The following is a 12,105-nucleotide window of genomic DNA, read 5'->3' on the forward strand; positions in this document are numbered from 1 at the left end:
CTTCATCTTAATGGATTGTTCACCAGGGACCCTGGAATTCACACCAGTGCTGCTTTGTCCTGTTGTGGGCTCTCCTGCGCAGCTCTCTCTAGCCGGTTTAATTGTGAAGCCCGGCCTGTTTATTTCTCCAGCCCTCTCCTCTTTATTAAGAAACAAATCATTTTAAATTCTTCAGTCCTTTGCTGGCTTTTCTGGCAGCTTCAAAATGGAGGAATCTCTCTTCAGTGATTTCACACCCAGAGCACGTGACGTGATGTCAGTGTCCGGGGCATGTGACCCACTATCTGCCCCTGCTCCTGGCGGGAAGACTCCATTAACTTTTTAAAAAATCTGCTCCTGGGAAGCCCACTGACATCCGGAGGAGGGGGTCTGCCCCACTGGGCTCCAGGCCTGCGCTCTACGGCATCTGGCTGACTGGGGCACGCATCGGCGGGACGGCCGACTTTCTTGAAAGCCGGTTGTGGCCGACATTTTTAAAAGCCAGTCGCGGCCATTGGGCACTTATTCCCGTGATTGGGAAAGCCTCGACCGATCGCTCCACCACCCTCTCGACATCCGACTTCGGCCCATCTGCGGGTCGTGAGCCCAAGTTTGAAAGTAGCCTATTATTAAATTGCTCCCAGCAATCAGTGAGGCCAAGTGATCCAGGAACTGTCCTCATTATTGTTCCCTCCATTCACAAATTTTTGTGCACCCCAATACTGGAAAAATATATGACTACCGATTTGTGACCTTAATTTGCGGATATAAGTGAGTTGTCTGTTAAGCAACAGGTGCATATGCTTTAAGGAATACACGAAGGAGAAGGACAAAATGCGTGCAATTTCTACAGTTCGCCATCACATCAGTGAAATATCTTTAAAACCTTGGACTGCGGACTGGGTGTTTCCGGCCGGATCTTCCGGTCCCACTGAGGAGGCGAAGGTGAGCCGGCTCCACCATCGGAATAACACGGCGTAGGAGCGGGGAGATGCTCCGTGAGTCAGTTTCGGAGTGCATGCGGAGAAGAAATGAAATGAATGACCAGTAATTTGCTTCTTCTGCAGCATTTACTATTGGACCAGTGGTTTATGAAAACTCATTAATGTGGACAGTATCGGTCTCGTTATTTAAGAAAACATGTAAATGTCTTGGGAGCAGTTCAGAGAAGGCTTACCAGACTAATACCCGGGATGGGCAGCTTGTCTGATGAGGAAAGTTTGGACAAACTAGACTGGTATCCGCTGGAGTTTAGAAGAGAAAGAGGCGACTTGATTGAAACATATCAGATCCTGAGGGTGGACATGGAGACGTAGAGAGAATGGTTCCTCTTGCAGGAGAATATAGAACTCAGGAATCACGGTTTAAAAATGAGGGGTGGCCCATTAAATGCAGAGATTAAACTAAATGTCTTTAGAATCCTCTTCCTGAAAAGGCAGTGGAAGCAGAGATGGATAAGATTCTTGGTGAGCAAGGGGGTGATAGGTTAAAGGGGGATGCAGATTTGAGGTTACTATCAAATCAGACATGATCTTATTGAATGGAGGGGCAGGCTCGAGGGGCTGAATGGCCCACTCCTGATCCTTATTCGTATTAACAGTATCCTGGCCAATATACCCCTGTCAACACATTAACAGGACTAATTTGGTTTTCACAGCACATATCGCAGTTAGTGACCCCACTCTGCGCGACTGTTACTCTGTGTTTATGATCCACTCTCTACACTTGTACAACGAACCATGTGGTGCTGTCTAAGTCTACAGGGTGCGGTGAAAGATTTTTTGCTGGGAACATTGGCAGCCTCTGAACCATGACCTTATCCTCACTCAGAGAAACTAACAAATATTCTCATACAGTAGGCTTCGAATTATGAATCTAATCTCTTGAGCAACAGTTTACAAACCCCTCCTGACAAGAGTCACAGGTCCGCCAGCAGACGTTCGATGCCAGGAGCACTAATGGGTAAGAGGTGAGCAGTATCAGAATGAGGAAGTTATCTTTGATTGAACTTATGTTAGGACTAATAAAGGTAATGCTTTACCTTGTTTGGACATCACTGGATAAGTTACATTCGTTCTATACTTGGATGCTTCACTTAATCCCTTTGATGCAATCCCTGTACCTTATTAACAACTGTCAGCATTAGTTAAATCCACCCTCTCGAGTCTTCAAGTGCCGCCTTCCAGATACTTTGCGAAGGCTTGATTTAAGAAACAATCTTGTTGATTATCTGAATTACATCTGGTTATTATAGTGACCACAAAACCTGATCCTTAATGATAATACTCCCTCCTTTATCTCTATTAAATGTAGAAAGAGAAAACAGTTTAGAAATAGTTTTCAAAAATCATTCACATGCGGAGTTAACAATTGCCACAGCAGAGTGGACATTGCAGCTTGTCCTGCTCCAGCTCTTTGCAACCTCAGCCAGCTGCAGTTCCTCGTGTCCCAGGTCAGAATCATTCTCCTGTTAATGTCCTTGTATCTGCAACTCCCTTCCGGGGTCACAGGACAAGCAGCCGCAGGACAGCGATTGCCTTTCTGTGCAATCCTTCAGCAGAAAATAATTTCCATGTATTTAGCCCACTTCAGAACATCAGAATATTCCAAAGCACTTCACAACGCGAGTAGTTTTTTGTTTCTTCAAATGTAGTCAGTGTTGTAATGGAAAGGTGGAAGTCAGTTTGTGAACAGCAAGATCCCATAATCAACAATGAGGTAAATGACCTGACAATCTGTTTTTGGCATGTAATAATAATCTTTATTAGTGTCACAAGTAGGCTTACATTAACACTGCAATGAAGTTACTGTGAAAATCCCCCAGTCACCACATTCCGACGCCTGTGTGGGTACACTGAGGGAGAACTCAATGTCCAATTCACCTAACAAGCACGTCTTTCGGCACTTGTGGGAGGAAACCGGAGCACCCGGAGGAAACCCGCGCAGATACTGGGAGAACACGCAGACTCCACACAGACAGTGGCCCAAGCCGGGAATCGAACCTGTGACCCTGGTGCTGAGAAGCAATAGTGCTAACCACTGTGCTACCATGCTTGGTTTTGTCTTGTCCAAGGAGAAATATTCTGTTCTTCTTCCAATAGAGGGATGTTACAGACAATTGAGAGGACGGGCAGGGCCTCCATTTCAAATCTCGTACGAAACGTGACACCTGCAATATTGCAGCATTCCCTTGTCACTGCAATGGGGTGTAAATCTCGTCGCTGCACTGCAATGTAAATCCCGTCATTGCACTGCGGTATAAATCTTGTTGTTGCACTCGGGTGTAAATCTCGTCGTTGCACTGGGGTGTAAATCCCTTCGCTGCACTGGGATGTAAATCTCATCGCTGCACTGGGATGTAAATCTCAACGCTGCACTGGGATGTAAATCTCGTCGCTGCACTGGGGTGTAAATACCGTCGCTGCACTGGGGATAAATCTTGTCGCTGCACTGGGATGTAAATCCCGTCGCTGCACTGGGGTGTAAATCTCGTCGCTGCACTGGCGTGTAAATCTCGTCGCTGCACTGGCTTGTAAATCTCGTCGCTGCACTGCAGTGTAAATCTCGTCGCTGCACTGGCGTGTAAATCCCGTCGCTGCACTGGGGTGTAAATACCGTCGCTGCACTGGGGATAAATCTTGTCGCTGCACTGGGATGTAAATCCCGTCGCTGCACTGGGGTGTAAATCTCGTCGCTGCACTGGCGTGTAAATCTCGTCGCTGCACTGGCGTGTAAATCTCGTCGCTGCACTGCAGTGTAAATCTCGTCGCTGCACTGGCGTGTAAATCCCGTCGCTGCACTGGGATGTAAATCTCGTCGTTGCACTGGGATGTAAATCTCGTCGTTGCACTGGGATGTAAATCTCGTCGCTGCAATGCGGTGTAAATCTCGTCGCTGCACTGGGGGATTAATCTCGTCGCTGCACTGGGATGTAAATCTCGTCGCTGCACTGGCGTGTAAATCCCGTCGCTGCACTGCGGTGTAAATCTCGTCGCTGCACTGGGGTGTAAATCTCGTCGCTGCACTGGCGTGTAAATCTCGTCGCTGCACTGGGATGTAAATCCCGTTGCTGCACTGCGGTGTAAATCCCGTTGCTGCACTGGGGTGTAAATCTCGTCGCTGCACTGGCGTGTAAATCCCGTCGCTGCACTGGGGTGTAAATACCGTCGCTGCACTGGGGATAAATCTTGTCGCTGCACTGGGATGTAAATCCCGTCGCTGCACTGGGGTGTAAATCTCGTCGCTGCACTGGCGTGTAAATCTCGTCGCTGCACTGGCGTGTAAATCTCGTCGCTGCACTGCAGTGTAAATCTCGTCGCTGCACTGGCGTGTAAATCCCGTCGCTGCACTGGGATGTAAATCTCGTCGTTGCACTGGGATGTAAATCTCGTCGTTGCACTGGGATGTAAATCTCGTCGCTGCAATGCGGTGTAAATCTCGTCGCTGCACTGGGGGATTAATCTCGTCGCTGCACTGGGATGTAAATCTCGTCGCTGCACTGGCGTGTAAATCCCGTCGCTGCACTGCGGTGTAAATCTCGTCGCTGCACTGGGGTGTAAATCTCGTCGCTGCACTGGCGTGTAAATCTCGTCGCTGCACTGGGATGTAAATCCCGTTGCTGCACTGCGGTGTAAATCCCGTTGCTGCACTGGGGTGTAAATCTCGTCGCTGCACTGGCGTGTAAATCTCGTCGCTGCACTGGGATGTCAATCCCGTCGCTGCACTGCGGTGTAAATCCCGTTGCTGCACTGGGGTGTAAATCTAGTCGTTGCACTGCGGTGTAAATCCCGTCGCTGCACTGGGGTGTAAACTTCGTCGTTGCACTGGGGGATAAATCTCGTCGCTGCACTGGGGTGTAAATCCCGTTGCTGCACTCGGATGTAAATCCCGTTGCTGCACTGGGGTGTAAATCTCGTCGTTGCACAGTGGTGTAAATCCCGTCGCTGCACTGGGATGTAAATCCCGTTGCTGCACTGGGGTGTAAATCTCGTCGTTGCACAGTGGTGTAAATCCCGTCGCTGCACTGGGATGTAAATCTCGTCGTTGCACTGGGATGTAAATCTCGTCGTTGCACAGCGGTGTAAATCCCGTCGCTGCACTGGGATGTAAATCTCGTCGCTGCACAGGGGTGTAAATCTCGTCGTTGCACAGTGGTGTAAATCCCGTCGCTGCACTGGGATGTAAATCCCGTCGCTGCACTGGGATGTAAATCTCGTCGTTGCACAGTGGTGTAAATCCCGTCGCTGCACTGGGATGTAAATCTCGTCGCTGCACTGGGGTGTAAACTTCGTCGTTGCACTGCGGTGTAAACCCCATCGCTGCACTAGGGGATAAATCTCGTCGCTGCACTGGGATGTAAATCTCGTCGCTGCACTGGGGCGTAAATCCCGTCGCTGCACTGGGGTGTAAATCTCGTCGCTGCACTGGGGTGTAAATCTCGTCGCTGCACAGGGGTGTAAATCTCGTCGCTGCACAGGGGTGTAAATCTCGTTGCAGCACTGCGGTGTAAATCCCGTCGCTGCACTGGGATGTAAATCCCGTCGCTGCACTGGGGTGTAAATCCCGTCGCTGCACTGGGGTGTAAATCTCGTTGCAGCACTGCGGTGTAAATCTCGTCGCTGCACTGCGGTGCAAATCTCGTCGCTGCACTGGAGTGTAAATCCCGTCGCTGCACTGGAGCGTAAATCTTGTCGCTGCACTGGGGCGTAAATCTTGTCGCGGCACTGCGGTGTAAATCTCGTCGCTGCACTGGGGTGTAAATCTCGTCGCTGCACTGCGGTGTAAATCTCGTCGCAGCACTGGGGTGTAAATCTCGTCGCTGCACTGGGGTGTAAATCTCGTCGCTGCACTGCGGCGTAAATCCCGTCGCTGCACTGGGGGATCAATCTCGTCGCTGCACTGGGGTGTAAATCCCGTCGCTGCACTGGGGTGTAAATCCCGTCGCTGCACTGGGGTGTAAATCCCGTCGCTGCACTGGGGTGTAAATCCCGTCGCTGCACTGGGGTGTAAATCTCGTCGCTGCACTGGGGTGTAAATCTCGTCGCTGCACTGGGGTGTAAATCTCGTCGCTGCACTGAGGTGTAAATCTCGTCGCTGCAAAGGAGTGTAAATATCGTTGCAGCACTGCAGTGTAAATCTCGTCGTCGCACTGGTGGGTAAATCTTGTCACTGCACTGGGGCGTAAATCTTGTCGCTGCACTGCGGTGTAAATCTCGTCGTTGCACTGCGGTGTAAATCTCGTCGCTGCACTGCGGTGTAAGTCCCGTCGCTGCACTGGGATGTAAATCCCGTCGTTGCACTGGGGTGTAAATCTCGTCGTTGCACTGGGATGTACATCTCGTCGCTGCACAGGGGTGTAAATCTCGTCGTTGCACTGCGGTGTAAATCCCGTCGCTGCACTGGGGTGTAAACTTGGTCGTTGCACTGGGGGATAAATCTCGTCGTTGCACTGGGATGTAAATCCCATTGCTGCACTGGGATGTAAATCCCGTCGCTGCACTGGGGTGTAAATCCCGTCACTGCACTGGGATGTAAATCTCGTCGCTGCACTGGGGTGTAAATCCCGTTGCTGCACTGGGGTGTAAATCTCGTCGCTGCACTGGGATGTAAATCTCGTCGTTGCACTGGGATGTAAATCTCGTCGCTGCACAGGGGTGTAAATCCCGTCGCTGCACTGGGGTGTAAACTTCATCGTTGCACTTGGGGATAAATCTCGTCGCTGCACTGGGATGTAAATCCCATTGCTGCACTGGGATGTAAATCCCGTCGCTGCACTGGGGGATAAATCTCGTCGCTGCACTGGGGTGTAAATCTCGTCGCTGCACTGGGGTGTAAATCTCGTCGCTGCACTGGGGTGTAAATCTCGTCGCTGCACTGCAGTGTAAATCTCGTCGCTGCACTGGGGTGTAAATCTCGTCGCTGCACTGGGGTGTAAATCTCGTCGCTGCACTGCGGTGTAAATCTCGTCGCTGCACTGCGGTGTAAATCTGGATCATGTGCACACATCTCTGGAGTGGTTTTCAACCCACGACTTCCTGATTTGGAAATTAGAGCACTAGCAAATGAACCAATGAGCCGACACCCACTAAATCATCGTACTGCTGCCCTGGGTGACATAAATTAACTTGGTAAGGACCTAGGATCCATGCAGGATTGGGGTGGGTGAAATTAGTTAGTCGTAGTTAGGGGGACTAAGCAGGGAAGGCAAACCTGGGTGAGAAGTATAAGTGGGGCAGGCATCATTATCATATTACTGGACCAATAATCCAGAAACTCAAAATGATAATCCTGATTTCATGGCACAGCTGGTGGTAAATGCAACGCTGCCCAAATCCCAATAGGAAACTTGAAACAGCTGCCAAAACAGTTTTTGCAACTTGTGCAGTATGAAGAGGTTCTGAAGTCCAGAAAAGATGTCCCCGACTAATTGTGAAGATTTTATAGTAAAGTCAATGTTTATTGAGAAAGAAAGAAAAACAGAATAGAATCACACAAACACAAAAAAAGCTTCACACAGAACTTTAAAACACTTCCAACCGATCTTAATCTAATTACCCTCAGAGCTAACCATCCCAATTCTCTTCAACCGTTTCCTTGTAGATTTTTAAATCCATACACTTTCCAGTAATCTATACCACACAGAACATAGAACATTACAGCGCAGTACAGGCCCTTCGGCTCTCGATGTTGCGCCGACCTGTGAAACCACTCTAAAGCCCATCTACACTATTCCCTTATCGTCCATATGTCTATCCAATGACCATTTGAATGCCCTTCGTGTTGGCGAGTCCACTACTGTTGCAGGCAGGGCATTCCACGCCCTTACTACTCTCTGAGTAAAGAACCTACCTCTGACATCTGTCTTATATCTATCTCCCCTCAATTTAAATTTATGTCCCCTCGTGCTAGACATCACCATCCGAGGAAAAAGGCTCTCACTGTCCACCCTATCCAATCCTCTGATCATCTTGTATGCCTCAATTAAGTCACCTCTTAACCTTCTTCTCTCTAACGAAAAGAGCCTCAAGTCCCTCAGCCTTTCCTCATAAGATCTTCCCTCCATACCAGGCAACATTCTGGTAAATCTCCTCTGCACCGTTTCCAATGCTTCCACATCCTTCCTACAATGCGGCGACCAGAATTGCACGCAATACTCCAAATACGGCTGCACCAGAGTTTTGTACAGCTGCAACATGACCTAGAAACTCAATCCCTCTACCAATAAAAGCTAACACACCGTACGCCTTCTTAACAACCCTCTCAATGGGTGGCAACTTTCAGGGATCTATGTACATGGATACCGAGATCTCTCTGCTCATCCACACTGCCAAGAATCTTTCCATTGGCCCAGTACTCTGTCTTCCTGTTATTCCTTCCAAAATGAATCACCTCACACTTTTCTGCATTAAACTCCATTTGCCACCTCTCAGCCCAGCGCTGCAGCTTATCTATGTCCTTCTGTAACCTGTAACATCCTTCCGCACTGTCCACAACTCCACCAACATTCGTGTCATCTGCAAATTTACTCACCCATCCTTCTATGCCCTCCTCCAGATCATTTATAAAAATGACAAACAGCAGTGGCCCCAAAACACATCCTTGTGGTACACCACTAGTAACTGGACTCCAGTCTGAACATTTCCCATCAACCACCACCCTTTGTCTTCTTCTAGCTATCCAATTTCTGATCCAAACTGCTAAATCACCCTGAATCCCATGCCTCCGTATTTTCTGCAGTAGCCTACCATGGGGAACCTTATCAAACACTTTACTGAAATCCATAGACATCACATCAACTGCTTTACCCTCATCCACCTGTTTGGTCACCTTCTCAAAGAACTCAATAAGATTTGTGAGGCACAACCTACCCTTCACAAAACAGTGTTGACTATCTCTAATCAAATTATTCCTTTCCAGATGATTATACATCCTATCTCTTATAAACCTTTCCAAGACTTTGCCCACAACAGATGTAAGGCTCACTGGTCTATAGTTACCGGGGTTGTCTCTACTCCCCTTCTTGAACAAGGGGACAACATTTGCTATCCTCCAGTCTTCTGGCACTATTCCTGTAGACAAAGGTGACTTAAAGATCAAAGCCAAAGGCTCAGCAATCCCCTCCCTAGCTTCCCAGAGAATCCTCGGATAAATCCCATCCGGCCCAGGGGACTTATCTATTTTCACACTTTCCAGAATTGCTAACACCTCCTCCTTATGAACCTCAAGCCCTTCTACTCTAGTAGCCTGAATCTCAGTATTCTCCTCGACAACATTGTCTTTATCCTGTGTGAATACTGACAAAAAATATTCATTTAGCACCTCTCCTATCTCCTCGTACTCCATGCACAACTTCCCACTACTGTCCTTGACTGGCCCTACTCTTACCTTAGTCAGTCTTTTATTCCTGACATATCTATAGAAAGCTTTAGGGTTATCCTTGATCCTACCTGCCAAAGACGTCTCATGTCCCATCCTGGCTCTTCTTAGCTCTCTCTTTAGGTCCTTCCTAGCTAACTTGTAACTCTTGAGCGCCCTAACTGAACCTTCATGTCTCATCTTTACATAAGCCTCCTTCTTCCTCTTGACAAGTGTTTCAACTGCTTTAGTAAACCACGGTTCCCTTGCTCGACCACTTCCTCTCTGCCTGACAGGTACATACTTATCAAGGACACGCAGTAGCTGTTCCTTGAACAAGCTCCACATTTCCATTGTGCCCATCCCCTGCAGTTTTCCTCTCCATCCGATGCATCCTAAGTCTTGCCTCATCATTTGCTATCCTCCAGTCTTCTGGCACTATTCCTGTAGACAAAGGTGACTTAAAGATCAAAGCCAAAGGCTCAGCAATCTCCTCCCTAGCTTACCAGAGAATCCTAGGATAAATCCCATCCGACCCAGGGGACTTATCTATTTTCACACTCACGAGGGGACATAACTTTAAATTGAGGGACATAGATAATTGTCTTTCCCCCAGATATAACTCTTGCCCTGCAGTATATACCTATCCCTTTCCATCACTAAAGTAAACGTAATTGAATTGTGGTCACTATCACCAAAGTGCTCACCTACCTCCAAATCCAACACCTGTTCGTTACCCAGTACCAAATCCAATATGGCCTCGCCTCTCGTTGGCCTATCTACTCACTGTATCAGGAAACCCTCCTGCACACATTGGACAAAAACAGACCCATCTAAAGTACTCAAACTATAGCGTTTCCAGTCAATATTTGAAAGTTAAAGTTCCCCCCATAACAACTACCTTGTTGCTTTCACTCCTATCCAGAATCATCTTTGCAATTCTTTCCTCTACATCTCAGGAACTTTTTGGAGGCCTATAGAAAACCCCTAACAGGGTGACCTCTCTTTTCCTGTTTCTAACCACAGCCCATACTACCTCAGTAGACGAGTCCTCATCAAACGTCCTTTCTGCCACCGTAATTCTGTCCTTGACTAACAATGCCACCCCTCCCCCTCTTTTACCACCTTCCCTGAGCTTACTGAAATGTCTAAACCCTGGCATCTACTTTTTTTTTTTTTTTTTTTTTTTTTTTTTATAAATGTTTTATTGAAATTTTTTTCCCAAACAACAATTTTTCCCCTCTTACAAAGCAAACGCAACAATAACAATACAGAAATTTTAAACAATACACAAGTAACAAAACCCCTTTATCTTTGACCTAAACTAAACCCCCCCCCCCCCCCCCCGGGTGGCTGCTGCTGGTCATCTGTCTTCCCTCTAACGTTCCCCTAGGTAGTCGAGAAATGGCTGCCACCGCCTGGTGAACCCTTGAGCCGATCCTCTCAGGGCAAACTTTATCTGCTCCAGTTTAATGAACCCCGCCATATCATTTACCCAGGCCTCCAGTCCGGGGGGTTTCGCCTCCTTCCACATGAGTAGGATCCTGCGCCGGGCTACTAGGGACGCAAAGGCCACAACGTCGGCCTCTTTCGCCTCCTGCACTCCCGGCTCTTCCGCAACTCCAAATAGAGCTAACCCCCAGCCTGGTTTGACCCGGGCCTTCACCACCCGCGAAATCACTCCCGTCACTCCCTTCCAATACCCTTCCAGTGCCGGGCATGCCCAAAACATATGTGCGTGGTTTGCCGGGCTCCCGCCACACCTCCCACATTTGTCCTCCACTCCAAAGAACCTGCTCAATCTTGCTCCCGTTATGTGTGCTCTATGTAGCACCTTAAATTGAATCAGGCTAAGCCTGGCGCATGAGGAAGAGGAATTTACCCTGCTTAGGGCATCAGCCCACATACCCTCCTCTATCTCCTCCCCTAGTTCTTCTTCCCACTTTCCTTTTAGTTCGCCCACCGACTCCTCCCCCTCTTCCCTCATCTCTCGGTAAATCTCTGACACCTTGCCCTCTCCGACCCACACCCCTGAAAGCACCCTGTCCTGTATCCCCTGTGTCGGGAGCAATGGAAATTCCCTCACCTGTTGTCTAGTAAATGCCCTCACCTGCATATATCTCAAGAAATTTCCCCGGGGCAACTTATACTTTTCCTCCAATGCTCCCAAGCTCGCAAAAGTCCCATCTATAAATAAATCTCCCACCCTCCTAATTCCCAACTGGAACCAGCTCTGAAATCCTCCATCCATTCTTCCTGGGGCGAACCTATGGTTGTTCCTGATTGGGGACCCCACCAGGGCTCCCCGCACCCCTCTCTGTCGCCTCCACTGTCCCCAGATATTCAATGTTGCCGCCACCACCGGGTTCGTGGTAAACTTTTTAGGTGAGATCGGTAGCGGCGCCGTCACCAGCGCCTCTAAACTCGTCCCTTTACAGGACTTTCTCTCCAGTCTTTCCCACGCCGCTCCCTCACCCTCCATCATCCATTTACGTATCATTGCCACATTGGCGGCCCAATAGTAATCGCCCAAGTTCGGTAGTGCCAATCCTCCTCTGTCCCTACTACGCTGAAGGAACCCCCTCCTTACTCTCGGAACTTTCCCTGCCCACACGAAGCTCGTGATGCTCCTGTCTATTTTATTAAAAAAGGTCTTAGTGATTAGTATAGGGAGACATTGAAATACAAATAAGAACCTCGGGAGGACCATCATCTTAATTGCTTGCACCCTGCCCGCCAGCGATAGAGGCTGCATGTCCCACCTCTTGAAGT

This window comes from Scyliorhinus torazame, chromosome 30, assembly GCF_047496885.1.
Source record: "Scyliorhinus torazame isolate Kashiwa2021f chromosome 30, sScyTor2.1, whole genome shotgun sequence".
In the NCBI taxonomy this organism is placed as follows: domain Eukaryota; kingdom Metazoa; phylum Chordata; class Chondrichthyes; order Carcharhiniformes; family Scyliorhinidae; genus Scyliorhinus; species Scyliorhinus torazame.